A 14144-nucleotide genomic window follows, 5' to 3' on the forward strand; every position below is an offset into this window, starting at 1 on the left:
AGCACAGAGGCACTAATCATGGCAGCACAAGAACAAGCTCCGAGTACAAGATCCATAGAGGCTGGGGTCTATCACACCAGGCAAGACCCCAGGTGCAGGCTGTGTAAAGATGCCCCAGAGACAATCCGGCACATAACAGCAGGGTGCAAGATGCTAGCAGGCAAGGCATACATGGAACGCCATAACCAAGTGGCCGGCATAGTGTACAGGAACATCTGTGCCGAGTATAACCTGGAAGTCCCGAGGTCAAAATGGGAGACGCCCCCAAGGGTGGTGGAGAATGACCGAGCTAAGATCCTGTGGGACCTCCAGATACAGACAGACAAAATGGTGGTGGCTAACCAACCGGACATAGTGGTGGTAGACAAACAGAAGAAGACGGCCGTAGTGATCGATGTAGCAGTTCCGAATGACAGCAATATCAGGAAGAAGGAACACGAGAAGCTGGAGAAATACCAAGTGCTCAGAGAAGAGCTCGAGAGGATGTGGAGGGTGAAGGTAACGGTGGTCCCCGTGGTAATCGGAGCACTAGGTGCGGTGACTCCCAAGCTAGGCGAGTGGCTCCAGCAGATCCCGGGAATAACATCGGAGATCTCTGTCCAGAAGAGCGCAGTCCTGGGAACAGCTAAGATACTGCGCAGGACCCTCAAGCTCCCAGGCCTCTGGTAGAGGACCCGGGCTTGAAGGATAAACCACCCGCAGGGGCGTGCTGGGTGTTTTATGTATATTTAACTTTGTTTGGGCCCTTAAAACCCCCCTTTTGTTTTGAACCTCCATTCTGAAAGGGAAATAGTATTAAGTGTATTTTTACCAGTTAGCAAGACAAACTGAATCTTAAGTGTTAAACTTACAGGGGGCTGAGTGGATGTGCAAAATTTGCGATTTTACTCTTTTTTTCTTTTTCTTAATAAAATGTACTGCTAATCGCTTAAAATAATTCTGCCTCTAAGAAAACTGAGAAATGATTCCTTGAATTACTACTTATTACAACTAAGGTATGCAGAAGAACCTCTCTGAATACACAATGCATTAAACCTTGAAGCAGGAGCAGAAGACCACATTTCTTCTGCAAGATTCAGATGGTACGGTGATGGTGGTGTAATGTGTGGAGATATTTTTTGGCACACGTTGGGCCTCTTAGTGACAAGTGAACATCATTTAAACAACACAGCCTGCCTGAGTAATGTTGCTGACCATGTCCATCCCTTTATAACCACTGTGTACTAACTGTGGTCTTATCAGTGTACAAAGCTTAAATAATCTCAAACTGATTTCTTGAACATGACAGTGAGTTCACTCACTCACATGACTTCCTTTGAACTCTAGTGGACTTTATTGAATCTATATTACCAAGAACTGAAGCAGTTTAAAAGGCAACGAGGTGTTATTCAACAGCTGACGTTCCCTAAACTATGTAAAAGCTTGGCCTGCCTCAGTAACACTCTGGATAAAGACCTGCAACACAATTTAGCCCACTCAAGTGTCACTGCACTTTGAGGGCTCAGGTGGAGTAGCAAAGCACTATTTAAGAACCAGTCCATTTGCTATTTACCATGTCAACTTTTTCCATTATCACAGTTAAGTAGTGGAAACTGAAAAATCAGAATGTAAGCCAGAAAGTGAAATAGTTTTTCTTACATGAGACTACATCCACATTTGTATGTGATCAAATAAACTAAAGGTTAAAGGTCATTAACTGAAACCCAAGGGAATGTGGATCTGAAAATGAAAGTTAAGATAAAGAACATAGTGGGTGTTTATAGTGGTACACATTTTAATTGTTTGAGCATCTGTGTGCTTGGAGATAATCATCTCAAAGAAAACACGAAGATGATCAGAATGAGCATCATCAGCCTTCATTTTAGATACATTTAGAATCTTGGAGATGATCAAATGCAGCATTATGAGTGGGCTTCATCACATTTGTCATCCACCAGTCCTTATTTATCCAGAATACAACACAGTTCTTTCCAACAGCTGTGCGGTAAAAATTTACAAAATACCAACAATAGCTTGTTAGTCAAAATCCACGCACATTAAAGACAACTGTTCAGCAAATTCCAAGAAAAATAATTCTATTGTTCTTTTTCACTGTAATAAATGATAGACAACCATAAATAACTTTATAAATAAGTTACATGTCAGGAATGAAAGCCTTCCTCAGCTTGTTAGACCCTGACGCCCTAAGAAAATAAATCATGGATGCAGTTTTAGAGGAAGCAGTATGACTGTAAAATTATGCATATCTCCAAACTTTCAACTAAAATGAAATATTAATTATTATCTTACGTTTCTGCTTGTATTTAAATGAATACAAATGAAGGTAATGCCAAACTAAGTTTTCTACAGTCATTCGAAGCTATTCGAAGGGTTTATTTCATTTCTTTTTTCGTCACATAAATGTGTTCTTCTAATTGGGAATTTTAAAAAAACAGATGGTGTTTTGCTTTTTTTGACACATAGTGATAAAATCTTTCAAATGACACGGAGATTAAACAATTTAATTAACTATTTCTTAGACTCTGAAAAGTGCGCAGGGCTTATTGATCTCAGCAATCAAAGAGGCTTACTAAAGCTCAGCAGATCTGTACCGGAAAAACTAAATAAACTGCTTAAGCAACGTAAATCACCCACTGTGAACACTGCTGCAATGCAGAATCAACAGCACTAATCAGCTCATGCAGGCTGAGACAGTGTCTCTTTAGAAAACTAAGCAGCTGGCAGAAGGAGTACAGAGCTGGAATTCGGGTCTCTGTAATAGCTATGACACCATAATTTTAGAATAACACCTTCACTATGGAGAGCCCACTGGAGGAACTGGGGGAACGGGCCATTTTCCTCAAACCATTTCATTGCCTTCAGAGAGACTTTAGAGACTTTTGGGCTTTGCTGCTGTTCTAATAACAGGTATTGTTCCCTGAAATTTTTTGGTCTATAACTAGTGCCTATGCTTCTATGTTCTCTCCAGGCTGACATCTAAAAGTGTAGAAAGCTTCTGCTCATCATGGCAGGAACCCTAATTTGCTACACAGCTCACTTCTCCATCTGAATTCTGTCTGAGACCTTCCTCCTATAACCACCCCAGTGGCTCTCTGGTAAAATAACAGTGATTTGATGGTGATTAATGCCTACTTTGCTGCTAAGAAGTTCTTAATTTTGAATGACATTCTGTCAAGATCAACTAGATTTTATGCTTCTCTCTGAGAAGCATGAGAACATCTCAGATTTCTTAAAACTACATTCAACACACTGTTCATTTTTCTCTGCACCAGATTTCTAGTTGAGGAGGTTGAACTGCCAAAGAATTTTAAAAATAGACATTTTTGTGTCAGTTGACTTTTTCAGTCTCTAGTTACTCCATCAAGCTGAATATAATCCCAATTCTAGAAATTCACCCATTGTATGGTATTATAATATATAAGCAACCTGGTTCTGCTGCATATTTTCCCTTGGACTTTAAGACTTTAATTTTCTACCGTTGAAAGCAGGCAGAATTATGATAATCAGGCATATCAACATTCCTGCTGAACATATATCAAACACTACTACTGCTACTAAAGAGTCCTTCAGCATTATAAACTCTTATTTTGGTTCCAAGTGTTCTTTTGTCCATCTAATAAGTTCAGCATTTGAAATCTTGAATGTTGAACTTAGCCCAGAGGGGAATATTTGATTCCTCTCTGAGCTTTAACTCAGATGTAAAATGTATTTCCCATTCTTGTTTCTTTCATTTAAATAGCTTTTTTTAAAATTGCTGATGGCTTCTAACTACTGACATATTCTAGTAAGCAAGCTCAAATTACTTCTATTTTACATTCTTTACAATGGTTCCCAAAATTAGAAATCGTTGAGCCCTAAATAGACATACTGTAGAGTATTTAGCCTATCTTATACTATATTGCTTTCTCTCTCTGAAATCTTAAAAAAAGACTTCTATTGAGAGTCTTATTGCTATTTGCTTAAATTCATCTATTCTGTGCCTTAAATTGCTTTTAACCCTGGAGAAACCATGGGGTCAAATTTGACCCCATGGTTTCCCTAGAAAACCAATGGGGTCGGCTCTTACCCCATGGGTTCTCCAGGGTTAATATTTTTATATTGCTATTAACTGTACTTTATTGTATTTTTCTTGTGATTGGTGCTATTTAAAAAAATATATTTTAGTCTATTTTGTTGTATAGCACTTCATTGCTATTTGTCTGTGAACAGCACTTTATCATTAAACTTTTTGCTTACTTTCCATTCTGCCTCTCTGTCATGTCTCTCTACCTTTCTATTCTGTCTCTCAATCAACCCTGTCTCACTATTTCTATGACAGACAGACAAAGGGATGATTGAGAAGCATGACAGACAGACAGATTACAGAGTTAAACCATTTTCACACAAGCATTTTGGCCACTGTCAGGAGAGTCAGTTCAGGATATTATCTGAAGTTTTCTTTTGTCACGTGTAGCACAACGTGTGTCTGCTTCAGACATTCTCCCACTACTGGAAACACTGTCTGGTTTAGTTAAGGGAGCTTCAAGAATGCATGAGGCAGAACACATGACACCAACCAACTTTAGCTCCAGCTGCACCATTCGCATACTTTTTGCAATCTTTGCACTCAGAAGCTGATGCAGAATCCATTTGCAAGTGTACATATCTGTCTGTTGGGTGAACAAACGTTCTAGACTGTGAAAATGAATTTATAGAAAGAAGCTGGAAGTTAGATATAAGGATGCTACGTACATTTAAAGGCCTATGGATACAGTTAAATAGTTACTTCCTACTAACTTGATGATGAGCTGGTAAATGCATTTGGTGTTTTTAGGTTTTGGTTTCGTGACACAGTAAGCGTTCACTGTTAAATATCTTCAAAGGAAAATGAAACTAAAGTACATGACTGCTTTTTCTTTTCAAAAAACGTATTTGTTTATCCATTCGTTTACACAGTAGAATGGACACATGGATTTACTGGCAAAGTCAGCTAGCATGTTTAAAGGTCCTTTTTCCTTTGAGGCCTTCAATCCTCTCTCTGGATTACTGCCTACAAAGTGCCTAGAAAAAGAAACACTTTTCCTAACAGAACATATTTTTTACTTTAGTCAGAATCTAAATGGGAGGTTTTGAAGGTGTTAAAATCCAAACTTCACCTTTGAATGAACTCAAAGGTGGATGCCATCTCCTCCTGGTATTCTAAGTTAAATACGTACAAGGCTGCAAAAATGCCCTCAAACATGGCCTCACCTTTAGTGCTGAGCATCCAGCACCTGTTTCTGCTGAAAACACAATGCCAGTATTTAAACATGTTTTTTGAAATTAAAACTATATATTATAGAATTCTGAACTGAACTGATTCTTTTAAAATTAGGCTACGCTCAAAATATGCAGGCTCAAAATGCTGGCATTAGGTAATGTAACAGGGCAGTCGTTTGCAGCTGGATTTATTGTGAGGAAGACCAAGACACAGTATGGCAGAGACAAGAGGCATTTATTTGCCCACATATAGCTCTAAGGCCATGACAGTCACTGGCATGTCAAACCTTCTCACAGCACAAACAGTCACTCTCCTATTAAACGACAATTATCAGCCTTCTCAGCTGTTAAGGACTAAACCATTATTTTACTGTCTGGTGAGTTTTTTCCAAATTCCAACCTTCCACCAACATTCTACAATACACAATTTTAATAAATAAATAAATATATACATACATTGTACCATTTTCATATGATTAAATATTTTACACTTTGCCAAAAACACCAAAAACCCAGCGCACAGAGATTCCCCACACTCCCCTAACCCATGGCCTCTCCCGGAACCTTTAAATGTTGTCTGGATCCCCAGAGAAACATTTGCCCAAGCACCCTGGAGAGGACACAGAAAAAACAGGTGAGTAATCACATCTCGACAGCAACTTTTTGCACCAACCTTTACCTCTAGACTTTGCACACACATTTGCCTAACCTTTCCTTAATACTAGACCTTATTTGCTCCCAGTAACAATTTTTTCCTCCTCACAGAAAACCACCACACTTCTTGATGCTAAATAAAGTGTTAGTTAAAGTGTTATTAATAAAGTGCAAAGGTGCTCCTGTACAAGTTATAATTGTATATAATTTTATTATGTAAGGACAATATAAAATATTAAAATGTTAAATTTAATAGAATTTGGTCAAATTAAGTTTACTTCTTTGGCATGCCTTCAGTATATGTCAAACATATGCTCCTTAATGATTTTTGATTTTGTGTATCAGGAAAATGTACAAACATGATAAACAGACAGACTGAAAAATTGGTAAATATTCTAAACAAAGGTTTTGGTCCTGTTAACTCATGAGTGTGTACACTCTCTTGGTTTATACTTCCCAAGTGTAATGAGTTAGGGGCTCCCAGTTGTGTGCATCGGTACAACATGCTGCTGTGACACACCTATGTCAAGGACACTCCTCCCCCCCCCCCCCCCCCCCCCAAAAAAAAAAAAAAAAAAGAAACCATCATATTCTTGTTGCTCTCTTCAAGATTATGGCTTTTGTGTCTATTTAAAGTTGCCGAGGGTCTGAAATTCACACAAAATGACCTGAGAAGGAACAGAGGGCACAATAAAGGTACAAAAAAAGATGCTGTCAACTACACTAACTCCGGCTGACAGCTGGAGAGTTTTAAACTAATCACTGTATAAAAGAAGGACGACCTGGCTCCACATTTCCTGACATTCTTCAGTTTGAATGACAGAAGCAGTCATTTTTCCTGCAGCTTCAGACAAAAGAGGGTTAGATCTTTTAAAGAACATGACATCATCTGGATTTTCAGGCCAATTATCAGTATCTTCCTTTGCCATTACAGCTGAGGAGACTTCACACCTAGCCTCAGAATAATAGCCTCCTCAGTGCTCCATTGACTTGTGTCTGGCTCCTCGAATGCTAGCTCCTATCAGACTGTGCTATGTCTTTCCTGTATGATATCTTGATAAATGTGAAGTGAATGTTGTCATTCACTTCAAAGAACCCATTATATGCAATAAGGACTAATACTGTATAAAAAAAAAATTCCAGTAAATCTAATTAAAACTATTTAGGAAAGACCGGAAAGTCACACAGGACAACCATCAGATAAGAAATAGGGAATTCAATAATCATGCAAAAATAAAGTAAAAATGTACGTTACACAGTCAAAAACAAAATAAACAGATAATTTATACAGGTATATAACTTGTCTTTTAAACAAAGTACCAGTGTTCTGACAGTGAAGTAATAAGAATATATTTTTCTGCCTGGCAGCTGAAATCTAACTTAATAACAAGCTGCTGCTTTACAAGCAATAAATACAAGCACCAATTCAAATATAAGTAATAACTTTAGGTGTACTGCCTCTGCCTTATGCTGTCAACTGCAATTACTCAGACTGACAGCAAGACAATAACTGTCTAAGAGATGGATGATCTGGCTCCACCTTCTCCAATTGTACAAAAATGAAGGCAAGGTTTCCCGCTTACAGGAGCTGCGAGCCAAGACGGAGATATCAGTGGCTGGACTTGTTTTGTCCAGCCACCTCATTTTGAGGTTTTTCTCACAAAACTCTAAGCTAAACATGAACTGCTGCACTCAGTGGACTTTAACTCTTTATTGTTAAATTAATTTAGGTTTTTCATTAGTTTAACTGCTAAGGAAACTTCTAGCTTGGTCTCAGTCTAGTGAGCTAACACCTATTAAATAGCTAGCAATGCCACACAGAGTGGATACATGTCAGTCTGTCAGGGTTCCTGGGTCGGTGACCCAGTGCTTTCCGTTTTGTTCACGTTCAGTTTATTTCGTCACTTCCTGTTTGTTCCTGTCACCTCGTCTCGTGCCATTAGCCAGATTATGTTCAGCTGTGTACTCACCGGTCTCTCATTATCATCCTCATCAGTCTGTGTATTTAGGTCTTCTGTTTCCATTCGTTCTTTGTCGTGTCATTGATGATGTTCGTGTGATGTTGTCCTCCCCGTGTTCTCTCAGTCAGTCAGCCATTCAGTGTTCCAGCCAGTCAGTGTCCGTTCACCCTCTGTTCCTCCACTCCTTATAATAAACATCCACCAGTCTTCACCTACCTGTGAGTCCTGCGTTTGGGTTCCTTCTTCCTCGCCTCCACACAACGCCTGACAGAATGACACGACCCGTGCCACGAAGACACGATTGGGACCCAGCGGACTCGGACCTCAACGAGCGGCAGGTGGCAGCGCTTTACCGTTGGGCAGAGTTGGTCAGGGGAAAACAGCGGCTCTTCGCGGAGAGAGAGCACGTCTTCGAGGGGACTCGCCTGGCTCTGGGCGGGCCTCGGAGACGCCGCGTTCCCCCACCTGCTGCCTCACCTGCCCCGGAGCATTTGCCGCGGAGAGCGGACGTTTCATGCCGCGTTTCGGCCGCTCCCTCTCTCGCCGCTCCGCTCCTCGTTCACACACCCGCCGCCTCATTCGCCGGACCTCCACCTTCGCCACGACACCGCGGCTACGCCTCCCACCTCGGCTCAATGGAGGCTACCGCGCCAGAGGCTCAGCTGTTCACCCCGGCCGCTTCCTCTTCCCGGAGAAAGCGGCGCACACGCCGCCATAACATGGACTATTGTCAACAACTCCCGGTGGTGAGTTCCGGTAATTGTTTTCCACCCTCCTCATTTGACACTTCACCCAGATTAACTAAGGGACTCTACTCCGATTCATGGGGAGATTCCCTCCTGGATGATGTAGACTGGGAAGAGTTTTTCTGCTGTGCTCCCGCAAAGACTGTAAATCGTGGTGGCAGAAGAAACAGACCGAACACTGATAAACCTGCCAGTAGCACACACCCGGTCACCATTTCCACACCCGTCACTCAGCCATTCCCCACCAGCACGGCAGCCCAGATCTGGCCTTCCTCTTCAGCCATTTCATCACCTCAGATGACTAGGGCCCGGCCTACACCCACACCAGTACCAGCTCCCACACCGGTGCCAGCTCCCAGGAGGAAGGCAGCTGCGACGCAGTCTACCTCCACATCCACTCTTGTTTCCCGGGTGGGGGTGACTGGTGTCCAGCCACCTCCCGTGCCTGTCCCAGCGCCCAGGCTGAGGGCAGCCTCAACCCAGCCTGACCTCCCTGGAGGCTTGGAAGAGCTAACCGGCCCAACTACTACTTCACCTCTTCATCCACCTCCTGATCCTACCTTTCACGCCCTCGCACTGTCCCTGGTTAGGCTAGCTGAAGTGTCCCCTGCTCAGGCACCAGCCTTATTAGCCCAGGCCGCAATCTTATCCCCCTCGGTAACTCTGTCATTAGCTCAACCATCAGCGTCGCCAACCTCTGTTCATCCCTTAGCTTTCCCACTCCAGTCAGTTCACTCACCTGCTGTTCAGCTTCCACTCCAGTCAGTTCCCTCACCTGCTCTTCAGCCTTCCCTCCAGTCCTCTGTAGTCCAGTCTCCTCCCGTCCTCCAGTCCCCTGTAGTCCAGTCTCCTCCCGTCCTCCAGTCCCCTGTAGTCCAGTCTCCTCCCGTCCTCCAGTCCCCTGTAGTCCAGTCTCCTCCCGTCCTCCAGTCCCCTGTAGTCCAGTCTCCTCCCGTCCTCCAGTCCTCTGTAGTCCAGTCGCCTCCCGTCCAGTCAGTCCAGTCGCCTCCCGTCCAGTCAGTCCAGTCGCCTCCCGTCCAGTCAGTCCAGTCGCCTCCCGTCCAGTCAGTTCAGTTCCCGGACCTGCAGCCACAGCACCCAGAGCCAGCTGTGAGCCCTCCTGCTCTCCCGCCAGGGGCCTCCGCGCCCGCTGGCCCGGCCGCTCGCCAGCCAGGGGCCTCCGCGCCCGCTGGCCCGGCCGCTCTCCCGCCAGGGGCCTCCGCGCCCGCTGGCCCGGCCTGTCTCCAGCCAGGGGCCTCCGCGCCCGCTGGCCCTGCCTGTCTCCAGCCAGGGGCCTCCGCGCCCGCTGGCCCGGCCTGTCTCCAGCCAGGGGCCTCCGCGCCCGCTGGCCCTGCCTGTCTCCAGCCAGGGGCCTCCGCGCCCGCTGGCCCTGCCTGTCTCCAGCCAGGGGCCTCCGCGCCCGCTGGCCCTGCCTGTCTCCAGCCAGGGGCCTCCGCGCCCGCTGGCCCTGCCTGTCTCCAGCCAGGGGCCTCCGCGCCCGCTGGCCCTGCCTGTCTCCAGCCAGGGGCCTCCGCGCCCGCTGGCCCTGCCTGTCTCCAGCCAGGGGCCTCCGCGCCCGCTGGCCCTGCCTGTCTCCAGCCAGGGGCCTCCGCGCCCGCTGGCCCTGCCTGTCTCCAGCCAGGGGCTTCCGTGCCCGCTGGCCCTAAAGCTGTGGCTCCGTCACCCCCGGCTCCCGTGCCGTCACCTGGTCCAGCCTCAGACCCAGCTTCAGCGTCTGCTTCGCCTGGTCCAGCCTCAGACCCAGCTTCAGCGTCAGCTTCTTCTTCGCCTGGGCCGGACTCAGCTTCAGCTTCAGCGTCTGCTTCGCCTGGGCCGGACTCAGCCTCAGACTCAGCTTCAGCGTCTGCTTCGCCTGGTCCAGCCTCAGACCCAGCTTCAGCGTCTGCTTCGCCTGGTCCAGCCTCAGACCCAGCTTCAGCGTCTGCTTCGCCTGGTCCGGACTCAGCCTCTGCTTCAGCTTCTGCTTCGCCTGGTCCGGCCTCAGCTTCAGCTTCAGCTTCGCCGGGTCCGGCCTCAGCCTCGTCGCCAGCTTCAGCTTCGCCTGGTCCGGCGGCTGCCGCGTCGCCAGCCTCCGCTTCGCCTGGTCCTGCGGCTGCCGCGCCGTTGCCCCAGCCACGTTCTGGACGTCATCGCCGGCGCGGCCGCCCACCGGACCAGCTCAGGGGCCGCCGCCGCCTTCCTCGCGGCCGCCCACCGGACCAGCTCAGCGGCCGCCGCCGCCTTCCTCGCGGCCGCCCACCGGACCAGCTCAGCGGCCGCCGCCGCCCTCCTCGCGGCCGCCCACCGGACCAGCTCAGCGGCCGCCGCCGCCCTCCTCGCGGCCGCCCACCGGACCAGCTCAGCGGCCGCCGCCGCCCTCCTCGCGGCCGCCCACCGGACCAGCTCAGCGGCCGCCGCCGCCGGCCACGCGGCCGCCCGCCTGATCTGTCTCGTCTCGGCCGCCGGCCACGCGGCCGCCCGCCTGAACTGTCTCGTCTCGGCCGCCGGCCACGCGGCCGCCCGCCTGAACTGTCTCGTCTCGGCTGCCGGCCACGCGGCCGCCCGCCTGAACTGTCTCGTCTCGGCCGCCGGCCACGCGGCCGCCCGCCTGAACTGTTTGTCTCTCTGTGGGCTCCGTCCCTCCGTCCTGGGCCCCCTCCGCCCGCCCTGTTCTGGTCTTTTTCCCTTTTGGCCGTCGGGTGCCGTCCTTTGGAGGGGGGGGTACTGTCAGGGTTCCTGGGTCGGTGACCCAGTGCTTTCCGTTTTGTTCACGTTCAGTTTATTTCGTCACTTCCTGTTTGTTCCTGTCACCTCGTCTCGTGCCATTAGCCAGATTATGTTCAGCTGTGTACTCACCGGTCTCTCATTATCATCCTCATCAGTCTGTGTATTTAGGTCTTCTGTTTCCATTCGTTCTTTGTCGTGTCATTGATGATGTTCGTGTGATGTTGTCCTCCCCGTGTTCTCTCAGTCAGTCAGCCATTCAGTGTTCCAGCCAGTCAGTGTCCGTTCACCCTCTGTTCCTCCACTCCTTATAATAAACATCCACCAGTCTTCACCTACCTGTGAGTCCTGCGTTTGGGTTCCTTCTTCCTCGCCTCCACACAACGCCTGACACAGTCACAGATGAAGTCAATGAAATGAATATAGAAATCAAGGACAGACAAGAGACCTGGGCGTGATCCATCCTTGTCCCTGCACATCTAATATGTGAGTGTGTACCGAGACATAAAACACCACAGATGGGACGACCCAAATAAAATACATCCATTCTAATTCCACCAAGTACCCCTCAGTTGAACCTATGCTGGCCAAAATCCAGAAGAACTAATTTGAATCCTTTGTTATGAAATCAACCAAAGATCAGATAAAATTGAAAATATTTATGTATGTATGTATTTATTTATTTAAAATTCTCTTTCACTGCTTGTGTAACAGATCCAAGCAGAGCACATTCATTAGAATTAGAAATTAGATTCGGATGACATTTGTATTCTTATCTACTAATATTATTTTATTATTATATTAAAATGGAAGAAGACTCAGTTTCCTTTTCATAAAAATGGACGGTAGAATTGTCCTTCAATGAGCTAGTTTTTACTTTCTTACTCCGAGTACATTTCAGAGCCTGTACTTTTTTGCTTTTGATTGAGTAAAGAAGTTGATTCATTACTTCAAATTTTACGACTATTTTCTTTTTCTTTTTTTTGTTATTTTCTGCCTTTTTCAGATAGCATAGTGTAGAGAAGACAGGGAGGTAGGGAAAGAGTGGGGAGGGAACACAGAAAAGGGCCTCAGGACTCAGTCAAACCCAGGCTAAACCGTTTAGCCTTGTGGCATGTGGACTCCTGCTCAATCTGTGAGCAACACTGGGACTGGCTGACACTGTTTTCCAGAGAATTGATTGTTCAGTAAGCAGTGACTTCATACCTGTTGATCTACAATTTGGAACCTCGTAATATGAGTTACCATAGTGATCACATCCACTTTTGCAGTACAGAAAACTCAAGGTTAACCCTGAAGTTACTTGAATAACATTTTGTAGTGCAGTGTAGTCATTTGCTTTGACATCTCTAGTCGGATTTTCACCAAGGTACAAACCTAACTCATATCAGTGCCACTTGTTTTGCAAGACTTGTCTCAATTCTCTAAAACTTGTCTTTCTTTCTCTAGTACAGCATCACTCTCACCAAGTGGGAACTCAGACTGTCATTATGTACGTCCACATGCTGTTGCTCTCTGCACATATGCAGTGTCGTCTCCATTAAGATGCTCAACATGAGTTTTTATTTCTTTTTGGAGGGAGTGGCGGGTAATTTCATCAATCGAGCATAAACTGGCATACTCAGAAAAGCTCTTTGAATACTGTTTGACTATTTTCTGAGCAACAGCACAGCACTGTGCTTTGCTTTGCTTTGTTACCTCATTTCATCGACAAGGACACAAATCATTTTGCAGTGATCGGGGTTGAGAAGTCTACTCCCATTTGCTACTGCACGGCATAATTCACTTGGTATTTGGCCCCAGGGAACCCGAAATGAGTCACCCCACATAATGGCAGTGGCTGAACAAAAGGTTGGTGAGCTCATGTTGTCCGAGGTGACAGTGGAGGAGGAAGATGACAATTTTGCACGAACATCACCAGATGCATTTGTTCTGTAATTAATAAAAAAAACGAAATAAAACGCACCAACAAAGATACTACAGACATTACAGTAATAAAAATGTGATATTTTAGGACATTTCTACCTTCATAAAATCCACAGAATACCACAGTAAGCTGTCTTAAAGCAGCTAGGAGCTTACAAATCTGATTGGACAGGAGTATATCTGAAGGGTCCACACCAGGAGCTTCTTCCACATACTTAAGATCGTCTGTGCATTCCACAACCCAAGATAGAAAGAATACCAGGCAGCACTCTGGAAATAGCCGTCTGTACCTCCTCCTCCAAAGTTTAGGACATCCTTTTAGGTAAGAAAAGACTGAGTACTGTACTGACAAGCCACACAGCTTGTACCTTTTTGCAGGTGCCTCAGAAAGGCAACGAAGGCCCTGATCAGCCAGCATTAAAAAATAAAGCTCTCTAAGATAACTTGTACAGCATCTCTCTGATGATAAGTCCATCGCTTGGATTTCTCCAAATACAGTTCCATTGTCACATTTATAAAGCATAAGAAACATGTTTTGTTGTATGCAGTCCCTTTCATTTCTGCCTCATGTCTAGCTTACTGTTCAACTGGGCAACAGCTTCTCCCATATCCTCACTGTAATGTGTAATAATCGGTTCCCTTATCAGCAACAAGGGAAGGAAACAGACTGCCAGCATTCAAGCAGGCTAGAAGTAGCTGATGTTTTTCAGCAAGAGTAGAACACGAGTTTTTATAGTCGTGCTACTTTCTTGAACAACTGGCAATTTAACACTGGCAGCAATCACAGAAAACACCATTTCTAAATAGCTTATCACTTCTACTATTTGTCTCTTATGGGTTGTTTTGCGCATCATTGCCTTGGTACCTGAGCTAAAATAGCCTTCTGTTCAGATTC

This window comes from Neolamprologus brichardi, chromosome 13 (assembly GCF_056152115.1).
Source record: "Neolamprologus brichardi isolate AB-2024 chromosome 13, ASM5615211v1, whole genome shotgun sequence".
Classification (NCBI taxonomy): domain Eukaryota; kingdom Metazoa; phylum Chordata; class Actinopteri; order Cichliformes; family Cichlidae; genus Neolamprologus; species Neolamprologus brichardi.